Raw genomic sequence first — 14,505 nt, forward strand, 5'->3', positions numbered from 1 at the left:
AGCAAAGACAGGCCACTATCCACAGTGCCCCTCCCGGGGGCTTCTGCAGCCCGCCACTGATAGGGTCCCGTGGTCCAGGGACAACTTCCCTGGGAGGATGCAGGGTGCGCCTCAGGCTGCTGCAAAGTCACGATGCGCTATACCGCTACAGGCTGACTCCTATTCCGTACTCCTCACTCCCCCGGCCTGAGGGAGACACAGCCCGCAATGAGCTTCTCCTTTAACCCTGTCCTGTCTGAGGAAAGAACAGAGGCCCTCAAGCGACTTACACAAAGGGGAGGATCCAAATCCAAAGCTGAAGCCCGGGAGCTGTGCGGACAAAGAAGAGAAAGGGAAATGTGTCTCAGCAGCCTCAGGAAGAGCGGGTTAAATCCCCACTTTCAACCTGAAGGAACCTGCATCTGTGGATTACCTGAGTACAAAATGAATCATCCCAAAATCGAGGTGGTGGCCTTTGGGAGCAAAGATATATTTTATTCCCACTTTTTCTCTTTTTTTGAGTGTCTATGTGTATGCTTCTGTTTGTGATTTTTGTCTGTAAAGCTTAGCTTTAACCATTGGTGCCAGGGTTCTGCCCGTCTGTTTTCTTATTTTTACGTTTAAAATATTTTCTTAAAAATTATGTTTTATGTTAACGACTTGACTTTATTTTATTTGACATAATTGTGTGTTCGTTTATCCTCTGTCTTTGTTTCTTTCTCTTTTTGGTCCCTTGTATTCTGAGCCATGTGGATGAAATTCTCTTGGTGCTCCAACCAGGAGTCAGTGCTGCGTCTCTGAGGTGGGAGAGCCAACCTCACGACACTGGTCCACAGGAGACCTTACAGCTCCATGTCATATCAAACGGAGCAAATCTCCCAGAGATTTCCATCTCAACGCCAAGATCCACCTTCACTCAACGACCAGCAAGCTACAGTGCTGGAAACCGTATGCCAAACAACGAGTAAGACAGGAACACAGCCCCATCCATTATCAGAGAGGATGCCTAAAATCGCAGTAAGGCCACAGACACCCAACCACACACCACCAGACGTGGAACTGCCCAGCAGAAAGACAAGATCCAGCTTCATCCACCAGAAGACAGGCACAACTCCCCTCCACCAAGAAGCCTACACAACCCACTGAACAAACTTAGCCACCTGGGACAGACACCAAAAACAAAGATAACTATGAAGCTGCAGCCTGTGAAAAGGAGACCCCAAGCAGTGAATTAAGCAAAAAGAGGAGACAGAAAAACACACAGCAGATGAAGGAGCAACTTAAACCCCACCAGACCTAACAAATGAAGAGGAAATAGGCAGTCTACCTGAAAAATTAGTCAGAATAATGAGAGTAAAGATGATCCAAAATCTTGGCAGTAGCATCGAGAAAATACAAGAAACTTTCCACAAGGACCTAGAAGAACTGAAGGGCAAACGAACAATAATGAAGAAAACAATAAATGAAATTAAAAATTTTCTAGAAGTGATCAATAGCAGAAAGGCTCTGGCAGAAGAACGGATAAGTTCCCTGGAAGATAACATAGTTTAACTAACTACTGCAGAGCAGTATGAAGACATAAGAATGAAAAGATTGAGGACAGTCTCAGAGACCTCTGGAACAACATTAAATGCACCAACATTCGAATCAGACGGGTCTCAGAAGAAGAAGAGAAAAAGAAAGGGACTGAGAAAATATTCAGAAAGAGTATAGTTGAAAACTTCTCTAATATGGGAAAGGAAAGCGTTAAGCACGTCCAGGAAGCTCAGAGAGTCCCAAACAGGAGAAATCCAAGGAGAAACACTCCAAGACACATATTCATCAAACTATCAAAAATGAAAAGAAAGAAAAGGTATTAAAAGCAGCAAGGGAAAAGCAACAAATACCACATGTGGGAATCCCCATAAAATTAACAGCTGATCTTTCAGCAGAAATTCTGCAAGACAGTAGGGGGTGGCAGGACATATTTCAAGTGATTAAAGGAAAAGACGCTACCAGAAAACTACCAGAACTAATCAATGAATTTGGTACAGTGACAGGATACAAAGTTAATGCACAAAAATCTCTTGCATTACTATGCACTACTGAAGAAAAATCCGAAAGAGAAATTAAGGAAACACTCTCCTTTACCATTGCTACAAAACGAATACCATACTTGAGAGTAAACGCACCAAAGAGATAAAATACATGTGTGAAGAAAACCATGACATGCTGATGAAAGAAATTAAAGGTGACACAAAGAGATGGAGACATATACCATGTTTTCGGACTGGTAGAAACAACATTGCAAACATGACTATGCTACACAAAGCAATCTACAGTTCATTGCAATGCCTATCGAACTACCAATGGCATTTGTCACAGAACTAGAACAAAATATTTCAGCATTCGTGTGGAAACACAAAAGAGCCTGAAGAGCCAAAGGATCTTGAGAAAGAAAAACAGAGCTGGAGGAATCAGGTTCCCTGGCTTCAGACTATAAAAAAAAAATCTATAATAATAAAGAGGGTATGCTACTTGCTCACAAACAGAAGTGTAGATCAATGAAACAGGACAGTAAGCCACGGATAAACACACACTCCTTTCTATTTGATAAAGGAGGCAAGAGTATACAATAGAGAACAGATAGCCTCTTCAATAATGGTTCTGGGGAAACTGCACAGCTACATGCAAAAGCATGAAATTACAACACTTCTTAACTCCATACACAAAAATAAACTGCAAATCGATTAAAGACCTAAATGTAAGGCCAGACACGTTAAAACTCTTAGAAGAAAACAAAGGCTGAACACTCGGTGACATAAATCACACAAAGACGTTTTGGGAGCCCCCTCATAGAGAACTGGAAATAAAAACAGAAAGAAACAAATGGGACGTAGTGAAACTGTAAAGCTTTTGCACAGTGAAGGAAATGAAAATCAGGATGAAAAGACAACCCTCAGAATGGGAGAAAATTTTTGTAAACGAAGCCACTGACAAAGGATTAATCTCCACGGAGCTCATGCAACTCAATATCAGAAAGACAAACAACCCAATGCAAAAGTGGACAGAAGACCGAAAAAGATATTTCTCCAAAGCAGATATACTCTTTGCCAACAAACCCATGAAACAATGTTCAACATCACTAATCATTAGAGAAATGCAGATCAAAACAACAATGGGGGAGGAACTGGAAAATGACGGAAGAGTGAGAGGCGGAGATCACTTTCCTCCCCACAGATTCATCAGAAAAAATCTGCAGGAAGAACCGCTCTTATAGAATGGCCACTGAACGCTGACCGAAGACCTCACACCTCCCAAAGGGCAAGAAACTCCCCACGAACCTGGGTAGGGGAAAAGAGGTGAGAAATAACAAAGACAAGAGACTAGGGAAGGGACTTGCAACAGTGGGAAGCAGCTGTGAAGGAGGAAAGGTTTCCACACACTAGAAAGCCCCTTCGCAGGCGGACACTGTGTGTAACGGAGTGGGGAAGCTTGGGAGCCACGGAGGAGAGCCCAGCAACTGGGGTGCGGAGGGCAGTGTGGACAGATTCCCGCACAGAGGAGCGATGCCGACCAGAACTCACCAGCCTGAGAGGCTTGTCTGTTCACCTGCCGGGGAAGGCGGGGGTTGGAGGCTGAGGCTGCGGTTTCAGCCGCATGCCACGGTGAGGACTGGGGCTGGCGGCATGAACACAGCCTGAAGGGTGCTAGTGCGCCACGGCTAGCTCAGAGGGAGTCCTGGAAAAGTCCTGCAACTGCGTAAGAGACAAGGGAATTTTTCTTCCCAACTTGTTTCCTGGTGCGTGAGGAGAGTGTATTAAGAGCGCCGCGTAATGGAGCTCCAGAGATGGGCGTGAGGTGTGGCTATCAGCGCGGATCCCAGAGACTGTCATGAGACTTAAGGCTGCTGCGGCCGCCACCGAGAAGCCTGTGAGCAAAGACAGGCCACTATCCACAGTGCCCCTCCCGGGGGCTTCTGCAGCCCGCCACTGATAGGGTCCCGTGGTCCAGGGACAACTTCCCTGGGAGGATGCAGGGTGCGCCTCAGGCTGCTGCAAAGTCACGATGCGCTATACCGCTACAGGCTGACTCCTATTCCGTACTCCTCACTCCCCCGGCCTGAGGGAGACACAGCCCGCAATGAGCTTCTCCTTTAACCCTGTCCTGTCTGAGGAAAGAACAGAGGCCCTCAAGCGACTTACACAAAGGGGAGGATCCAAATCCAAAGCTGAAGCCCGGGAGCTGTGCGGACAAAGAAGAGAAAGGGAAATGTGTCTCAGCAGCCTCAGGAAGAGCGGGTTAAATCCCCACTTTCAACCTGAAGGAACCTGCATCTGTGGATTACCTGAGTACAAAATGAATCATCCCAAAATCGAGGTGGTGGCCTTTGGGAGCAAAGATATATTTTATTCCCACTTTTTCTCTTTTTTTGAGTGTCTATGTGTATGCTTCTGTTTGTGATTTTTGTCTGTAAAGCTTAGCTTTAACCATTGGTGCCAGGGTTCTGCCCGTCTGTTTTCTTATTTTTACGTTTAAAATATTTTCTTAAAAATTATGTTTTATGTTAACGACTTGACTTTATTTTATTTGACATAATTGTGTGTTCGTTTATCCTCTGTCTTTGTTTCTTTCTCTTTTTGGTCCCTTGTATTCTGAGCCATGTGGATGAAATTCTCTTGGTGCTCCAACCAGGAGTCAGTGCTGCGTCTCTGAGGTGGGAGAGCCAACCTCACGACACTGGTCCACAGGAGACCTTACAGCTCCATGTCATATCAAACGGAGCAAATCTCCCAGAGATTTCCATCTCAACGCCAAGATCCACCTTCACTCAACGACCAGCAAGCTACAGTGCTGGAAACCGTATGCCAAACAACGAGTAAGACAGGAACACAGCCCCATCCATTATCAGAGAGGATGCCTAAAATCGCAGTAAGGCCACAGACACCCAACCACACACCACCAGACGTGGAACTGCCCAGCAGAAAGACAAGATCCAGCTTCATCCACCAGAAGACAGGCACAACTCCCCTCCACCAAGAAGCCTACACAACCCACTGAACAAACTTAGCCACCTGGGACAGACACCAAAAACAAAGATAACTATGAAGCTGCAGCCTGTGAAAAGGAGACCCCAAGCAGTGAATTAAGCAAAAAGAGGAGACAGAAAAACACACAGCAGATGAAGGAGCAACTTAAACCCCACCAGACCTAACAAATGAAGAGGAAATAGGCAGTCTACCTGAAAAATTAGTCAGAATAATGAGAGTAAAGATGATCCAAAATCTTGGCAGTAGCATCGAGAAAATACAAGAAACTTTCCACAAGGACCTAGAAGAACTGAAGGGCAAACGAACAATAATGAAGAAAACAATAAATGAAATTAAAAATTTTCTAGAAGTGATCAATAGCAGAAAGGCTCTGGCAGAAGAACGGATAAGTTCCCTGGAAGATAACATAGTTTAACTAACTACTGCAGAGCAGTATGAAGACATAAGAATGAAAAGATTGAGGACAGTCTCAGAGACCTCTGGAACAACATTAAATGCACCAACATTCGAATCAGACGGGTCTCAGAAGAAGAAGAGAAAAAGAAAGGGACTGAGAAAATATTCAGAAAGAGTATAGTTGAAAACTTCTCTAATATGGGAAAGGAAAGCGTTAAGCACGTCCAGGAAGCTCAGAGAGTCCCAAACAGGAGAAATCCAAGGAGAAACACTCCAAGACACATATTCATCAAACTATCAAAAATGAAAAGAAAGAAAAGGTATTAAAAGCAGCAAGGGAAAAGCAACAAATACCACATGTGGGAATCCCCATAAAATTAACAGCTGATCTTTCAGCAGAAATTCTGCAAGACAGTAGGGGGTGGCAGGACATATTTCAAGTGATTAAAGGAAAAGACGCTACCAGAAAACTACCAGAACTAATCAATGAATTTGGTACAGTGACAGGATACAAAGTTAATGCACAAAAATCTCTTGCATTACTATGCACTACTGAAGAAAAATCCGAAAGAGAAATTAAGGAAACACTCTCCTTTACCATTGCTACAAAACGAATACCATACTTGAGAGTAAACGCACCAAAGAGATAAAATACATGTGTGAAGAAAACCATGACATGCTGATGAAAGAAATTAAAGGTGACACAAAGAGATGGAGACATATACCATGTTTTCGGACTGGTAGAAACAACATTGCAAACATGACTATGCTACACAAAGCAATCTACAGTTCATTGCAATGCCTATCGAACTACCAATGGCATTTGTCACAGAACTAGAACAAAATATTTCAGCATTCGTGTGGAAACACAAAAGAGCCTGAAGAGCCAAAGGATCTTGAGAAAGAAAAACAGAGCTGGAGGAATCAGGTTCCCTGGCTTCAGACTATAAAAAAAAAATCTATAATAATAAAGAGGGTATGCTACTTGCTCACAAACAGAAGTGTAGATCAATGAAACAGGACAGTAAGCCACGGATAAACACACACTCCTTTCTATTTGATAAAGGAGGCAAGAGTATACAATAGAGAACAGATAGCCTCTTCAATAATGGTTCTGGGGAAACTGCACAGCTACATGCAAAAGCATGAAATTACAACACTTCTTAACTCCATACACAAAAATAAACTGCAAATCGATTAAAGACCTAAATGTAAGGCCAGACACGTTAAAACTCTTAGAAGAAAACAAAGGCTGAACACTCGGTGACATAAATCACACAAAGACGTTTTGGGAGCCCCCTCATAGAGAACTGGAAATAAAAACAGAAAGAAACAAATGGGACGTAGTGAAACTGTAAAGCTTTTGCACAGTGAAGGAAATGAAAATCAGGATGAAAAGACAACCCTCAGAATGGGAGAAAATTTTTGTAAACGAAGCCACTGACAAAGGATTAATCTCCACGGAGCTCATGCAACTCAATATCAGAAAGACAAACAACCCAATGCAAAAGTGGACAGAAGACCGAAAAAGATATTTCTCCAAAGCAGATATACTCTTTGCCAACAAACCCATGAAACAATGTTCAACATCACTAATCATTAGAGAAATGCAGATCAAAACAACAATGGGGGAGGAACTGGAAAATGACGGAAGAGTGAGAGGCGGAGATCACTTTCCTCCCCACAGATTCATCAGAAAAAATCTGCAGGAAGAACCGCTCTTATAGAATGGCCACTGAACGCTGACCGAAGACCTCACACCTCCCAAAGGGCAAGAAACTCCCCACGAACCTGGGTAGGGGAAAAGAGGTGAGAAATAACAAAGACAAGAGACTAGGGAAGGGACTTGCAACAGTGGGAAGCAGCTGTGAAGGAGGAAAGGTTTCCACACACTAGAAAGCCCCTTCGCAGGCGGACACTGTGTGTAACGGAGTGGGGAAGCTTGGGAGCCACGGAGGAGAGCCCAGCAACTGGGGTGCGGAGGGCAGTGTGGACAGATTCCCGCACAGAGGAGCGATGCCGACCAGAACTCACCAGCCTGAGAGGCTTGTCTGTTCACCTGCCGGGGAAGGCGGGGGTTGGAGGCTGAGGCTGCGGTTTCAGCCGCATGCCACGGTGAGGACTGGGGCTGGCGGCATGAACACAGCCTGAAGGGTGCTAGTGCGCCACGGCTAGCTCAGAGGGAGTCCTGGAAAAGTCCTGCAACTGCGTAAGAGACAAGGGAATTTTTCTTCCCAACTTGTTTCCTGGTGCGTGAGGAGAGTGTATTAAGAGCGCCGCGTAATGGAGCTCCAGAGATGGGCGTGAGGTGTGGCTATCAGCGCGGATCCCAGAGACTGTCATGAGACTTAAGGCTGCTGCGGCCGCCACCGAGAAGCCTGTGAGCAAAGACAGGCCACTATCCACAGTGCCCCTCCCGGGGGCTTCTGCAGCCCGCCACTGATAGGGTCCCGTGGTCCAGGGACAACTTCCCTGGGAGGATGCAGGGTGCGCCTCAGGCTGCTGCAAAGTCACGATGCGCTATACCGCTACAGGCTGACTCCTATTCCGTACTCCTCACTCCCCCGGCCTGAGGGAGACACAGCCCGCAATGAGCTTCTCCTTTAACCCTGTCCTGTCTGAGGAAAGAACAGAGGCCCTCAAGCGACTTACACAAAGGGGAGGATCCAAATCCAAAGCTGAAGCCCGGGAGCTGTGCGGACAAAGAAGAGAAAGGGAAATGTGTCTCAGCAGCCTCAGGAAGAGCGGGTTAAATCCCCACTTTCAACCTGAAGGAACCTGCATCTGTGGATTACCTGAGTACAAAATGAATCATCCCAAAATCGAGGTGGTGGCCTTTGGGAGCAAAGATATATTTTATTCCCACTTTTTCTCTTTTTTTGAGTGTCTATGTGTATGCTTCTGTTTGTGATTTTTGTCTGTAAAGCTTAGCTTTAACCATTGGTGCCAGGGTTCTGCCCGTCTGTTTTCTTATTTTTACGTTTAAAATATTTTCTTAAAAATTATGTTTTATGTTAACGACTTGACTTTATTTTATTTGACATAATTGTGTGTTCGTTTATCCTCTGTCTTTGTTTCTTTCTCTTTTTGGTCCCTTGTATTCTGAGCCATGTGGATGAAATTCTCTTGGTGCTCCAACCAGGAGTCAGTGCTGCGTCTCTGAGGTGGGAGAGCCAACCTCACGACACTGGTCCACAGGAGACCTTACAGCTCCATGTCATATCAAACGGAGCAAATCTCCCAGAGATTTCCATCTCAACGCCAAGATCCACCTTCACTCAACGACCAGCAAGCTACAGTGCTGGAAACCGTATGCCAAACAACGAGTAAGACAGGAACACAGCCCCATCCATTATCAGAGAGGATGCCTAAAATCGCAGTAAGGCCACAGACACCCAACCACACACCACCAGACGTGGAACTGCCCAGCAGAAAGACAAGATCCAGCTTCATCCACCAGAAGACAGGCACAACTCCCCTCCACCAAGAAGCCTACACAACCCACTGAACAAACTTAGCCACCTGGGACAGACACCAAAAACAAAGATAACTATGAAGCTGCAGCCTGTGAAAAGGAGACCCCAAGCAGTGAATTAAGCAAAAAGAGGAGACAGAAAAACACACAGCAGATGAAGGAGCAACTTAAACCCCACCAGACCTAACAAATGAAGAGGAAATAGGCAGTCTACCTGAAAAATTAGTCAGAATAATGAGAGTAAAGATGATCCAAAATCTTGGCAGTAGCATCGAGAAAATACAAGAAACTTTCCACAAGGACCTAGAAGAACTGAAGGGCAAACGAACAATAATGAAGAAAACAATAAATGAAATTAAAAATTTTCTAGAAGTGATCAATAGCAGAAAGGCTCTGGCAGAAGAACGGATAAGTTCCCTGGAAGATAACATAGTTTAACTAACTACTGCAGAGCAGTATGAAGACATAAGAATGAAAAGATTGAGGACAGTCTCAGAGACCTCTGGAACAACATTAAATGCACCAACATTCGAATCAGACGGGTCTCAGAAGAAGAAGAGAAAAAGAAAGGGACTGAGAAAATATTCAGAAAGAGTATAGTTGAAAACTTCTCTAATATGGGAAAGGAAAGCGTTAAGCACGTCCAGGAAGCTCAGAGAGTCCCAAACAGGAGAAATCCAAGGAGAAACACTCCAAGACACATATTCATCAAACTATCAAAAATGAAAAGAAAGAAAAGGTATTAAAAGCAGCAAGGGAAAAGCAACAAATACCACATGTGGGAATCCCCATAAAATTAACAGCTGATCTTTCAGCAGAAATTCTGCAAGACAGTAGGGGGTGGCAGGACATATTTCAAGTGATTAAAGGAAAAGACGCTACCAGAAAACTACCAGAACTAATCAATGAATTTGGTACAGTGACAGGATACAAAGTTAATGCACAAAAATCTCTTGCATTACTATGCACTACTGAAGAAAAATCCGAAAGAGAAATTAAGGAAACACTCTCCTTTACCATTGCTACAAAACGAATACCATACTTGAGAGTAAACGCACCAAAGAGATAAAATACATGTGTGAAGAAAACCATGACATGCTGATGAAAGAAATTAAAGGTGACACAAAGAGATGGAGACATATACCATGTTTTCGGACTGGTAGAAACAACATTGCAAACATGACTATGCTACACAAAGCAATCTACAGTTCATTGCAATGCCTATCGAACTACCAATGGCATTTGTCACAGAACTAGAACAAAATATTTCAGCATTCGTGTGGAAACACAAAAGAGCCTGAAGAGCCAAAGGATCTTGAGAAAGAAAAACAGAGCTGGAGGAATCAGGTTCCCTGGCTTCAGACTATAAAAAAAAAATCTATAATAATAAAGAGGGTATGCTACTTGCTCACAAACAGAAGTGTAGATCAATGAAACAGGACAGTAAGCCACGGATAAACACACACTCCTTTCTATTTGATAAAGGAGGCAAGAGTATACAATAGAGAACAGATAGCCTCTTCAATAATGGTTCTGGGGAAACTGCACAGCTACATGCAAAAGCATGAAATTACAACACTTCTTAACTCCATACACAAAAATAAACTGCAAATCGATTAAAGACCTAAATGTAAGGCCAGACACGTTAAAACTCTTAGAAGAAAACAAAGGCTGAACACTCGGTGACATAAATCACACAAAGACGTTTTGGGAGCCCCCTCATAGAGAACTGGAAATAAAAACAGAAAGAAACAAATGGGACGTAGTGAAACTGTAAAGCTTTTGCACAGTGAAGGAAATGAAAATCAGGATGAAAAGACAACCCTCAGAATGGGAGAAAATTTTTGTAAACGAAGCCACTGACAAAGGATTAATCTCCACGGAGCTCATGCAACTCAATATCAGAAAGACAAACAACCCAATGCAAAAGTGGACAGAAGACCGAAAAAGATATTTCTCCAAAGCAGATATACTCTTTGCCAACAAACCCATGAAACAATGTTCAACATCACTAATCATTAGAGAAATGCAGATCAAAACAACAATGGGGGAGGAACTGGAAAATGACGGAAGAGTGAGAGGCGGAGATCACTTTCCTCCCCACAGATTCATCAGAAAAAATCTGCAGGAAGAACCGCTCTTATAGAATGGCCACTGAACGCTGACCGAAGACCTCACACCTCCCAAAGGGCAAGAAACTCCCCACGAACCTGGGTAGGGGAAAAGAGGTGAGAAATAACAAAGACAAGAGACTAGGGAAGGGACTTGCAACAGTGGGAAGCAGCTGTGAAGGAGGAAAGGTTTCCACACACTAGAAAGCCCCTTCGCAGGCGGACACTGTGTGTAACGGAGTGGGGAAGCTTGGGAGCCACGGAGGAGAGCCCAGCAACTGGGGTGCGGAGGGCAGTGTGGACAGATTCCCGCACAGAGGAGCGATGCCGACCAGAACTCACCAGCCTGAGAGGCTTGTCTGTTCACCTGCCGGGGAAGGCGGGGGTTGGAGGCTGAGGCTGCGGTTTCAGCCGCATGCCACGGTGAGGACTGGGGCTGGCGGCATGAACACAGCCTGAAGGGTGCTAGTGCGCCACGGCTAGCTCAGAGGGAGTCCTGGAAAAGTCCTGCAACTGCGTAAGAGACAAGGGAATTTTTCTTCCCAACTTGTTTCCTGGTGCGTGAGGAGAGTGTATTAAGAGCGCCGCGTAATGGAGCTCCAGAGATGGGCGTGAGGTGTGGCTATCAGCGCGGATCCCAGAGACTGTCATGAGACTTAAGGCTGCTGCGGCCGCCACCGAGAAGCCTGTGAGCAAAGACAGGCCACTATCCACAGTGCCCCTCCCGGGGGCTTCTGCAGCCCGCCACTGATAGGGTCCCGTGGTCCAGGGACAACTTCCCTGGGAGGATGCAGGGTGCGCCTCAGGCTGCTGCAAAGTCACGATGCGCTATACCGCTACAGGCTGACTCCTATTCCGTACTCCTCACTCCCCCGGCCTGAGGGAGACACAGCCCGCAATGAGCTTCTCCTTTAACCCTGTCCTGTCTGAGGAAAGAACAGAGGCCCTCAAGCGACTTACACAAAGGGGAGGATCCAAATCCAAAGCTGAAGCCCGGGAGCTGTGCGGACAAAGAAGAGAAAGGGAAATGTGTCTCAGCAGCCTCAGGAAGAGCGGGTTAAATCCCCACTTTCAACCTGAAGGAACCTGCATCTGTGGATTACCTGAGTACAAAATGAATCATCCCAAAATCGAGGTGGTGGCCTTTGGGAGCAAAGATATATTTTATTCCCACTTTTTCTCTTTTTTTGAGTGTCTATGTGTATGCTTCTGTTTGTGATTTTTGTCTGTAAAGCTTAGGTTTAACCATTGGTGCCAGGGTTCTGCCCGTCTGTTTTCTTATTTTTACGTTTAAAATATTTTCTTAAAAATTAGGTTTTATGTTAATGACTTGACTTTATTTTATTTGACATAATTGTGTGTTCGTTTATCCTCTGTCTTTGTTTCTTTCTCTTTTTGGTCCCTTGTATTCTGAGCCATGTGGATGAAAGTCTCTTGGTGCTCCAACCAGGAGTCAGTGCTGCGCCTCTGAGGTGGGAGAGCCAACCTCAGGACACTGGTCCACAGGAGACCTTACAGCTCCATGTCATATCAAACGGAGCAAATCTCCCAGAGATTTCCATCTCAACGCCAAGATCCACCTTCACTCAACGACCAGCAAGCTACAGTGCTGGAAACCGTATGCCAAACAACGAGTAAGCCAGGAACACAGCCCCATCCATTATCAGAGAGGATGCCTAAAATCGCGGTAAGGCCACAGACACCCAACCACACATCACCAGACGTGGAACTGCCCAGCAGAAAGACAAGATCCAGCTTCATCCACCAGAAGACAGGCACAACTCCCCTCCACCAAGAAGCCTACACAACCCACTGAACAAACTTAGCCACCTGGGACAGACACCAAAAACAAAGATAACTATGAAGCTGCAGCCTGTGAATAGGAGACCCCAAGCAGTGAATTAAGCAAAAAGAGGAGACAGAAAAACACACAGCAGATGAAGGAGCAACTTAAACCCCACCAGACCTAACAAATGAAGAGGAAATAGTCAGTCTACCTGAAAAATTAGTCAGAATAATGAGAGTAAAGATGATCCAAAATCTTGGCAGTAGCATAGAGAAAATACAAGAAACTTTCCACAAGGACCTAGAAGAACTGAAGGGCAAACGAACAATAATGAAGAAAACAATAAATGAAATTAAAAATTCTCTAGAAGTGATCAATAGCAGAAAGGCTCTGGCAGAAGAACGGATAAGTGCCCTGGAAGATAACATAGTTTAACTAACTACTGCAGAGCAGTATGAAGACATAAGAATGAAAAGATTGAGGACAGTCTCAGAGACCTCTGGAACAACATTAAATGCACCAACATTCGAATCAGACGGGTCCCAGAAGAAGAAGAGAAAAAGAAAGGGACTGAGAAAATATTCAGAAAGAGTATAGTTGAAAACTTCTCTAATATGGGAAAGGAAAGCGTTAATCACGTCCAGGAAGCTCAGAGAGGCCCAAACAGGAGAAATCCAAGGAGAAACACTCCAAGACACATATTCATCAAACTATCAAAAATGAAATACAAAGAAAAGGTATTAAAAGCAGCAAGGGAAAAGCAACAAATACCACATGTGGGAATCCCCATAAAGTTAACAGCTGATCTTTCAGCAGAAATTCTGCAAGACAGTAGGGAGTGGCAGGACATATTTCAAGTGATTAAAGGAAAAAACCTACCACCAATGTGACTGTACTCAGCAAGAATCTCATTCAGATTGGACGGAGAAAGTAAAAACTTTACAGACAAACCAAAGGTAGGAGAATTCAGCACCACCAAACCGTCTTTATCACAAATGATAAAGGAACTTCTCTAGGCAGGAAACACAAAGGAAATAAAAGACCTCCAATAACAAACCGAAAACAATTAAGTAAATGGGAACAGGAACATACACACGGATAATTGCCTTAAATGTAAATGGATTCAATGCTCCAACCCACACACATACACTGGATGAAGGCATACAAAAACAAGACCGTTAAATATGATGTCTAGGAGCGACCCACTTTAGATCTAGGGACACATACAAACTGAAAGTGAGGGGATGGAAAAAGACATTCCAAGCAAATGGAAATCCAAGGAAACCTGGAGTGCCAATTCTCATATCAGACGAAATAGACTTTAAGAGAAAGACTATTGCAGGAAACCAAGAAGAACACTACACACGGATGAAGGAATCAAACAAAGAAGGTGATAGAGCAAATGCAAATCCTTATGAAGCCAACGTAGTAGCACTTCAATACGTAAGATATATCCTAAAAGCCATCAAAGGGGAAACTGACAGTAACAGAAAAATAGTAGGGGACATTAACACCCCTCTTTCCCCAATGGACTGATCACCCAAAATGAAAATAAATAAGGAAACATGGGCTTCAGAGGACACATTGAACAAGAGGGACTTAACTGATATGTATATGACTTTCCTTTGCAAAACAACAGAAAACAGTTTCTTCTCAAGTGCTCATGGAACATTCTCCAGGATATATCATATCTTGGGTCAAACATAGAGCCTTAGTAAATTTAAGAAA

Source organism: Eschrichtius robustus, chromosome Y, assembly GCF_028021215.1.
Source record: "Eschrichtius robustus isolate mEscRob2 chromosome Y, mEscRob2.pri, whole genome shotgun sequence".
Classification (NCBI taxonomy): Eukaryota; Metazoa; Chordata; class Mammalia; order Artiodactyla; family Eschrichtiidae; genus Eschrichtius; species Eschrichtius robustus.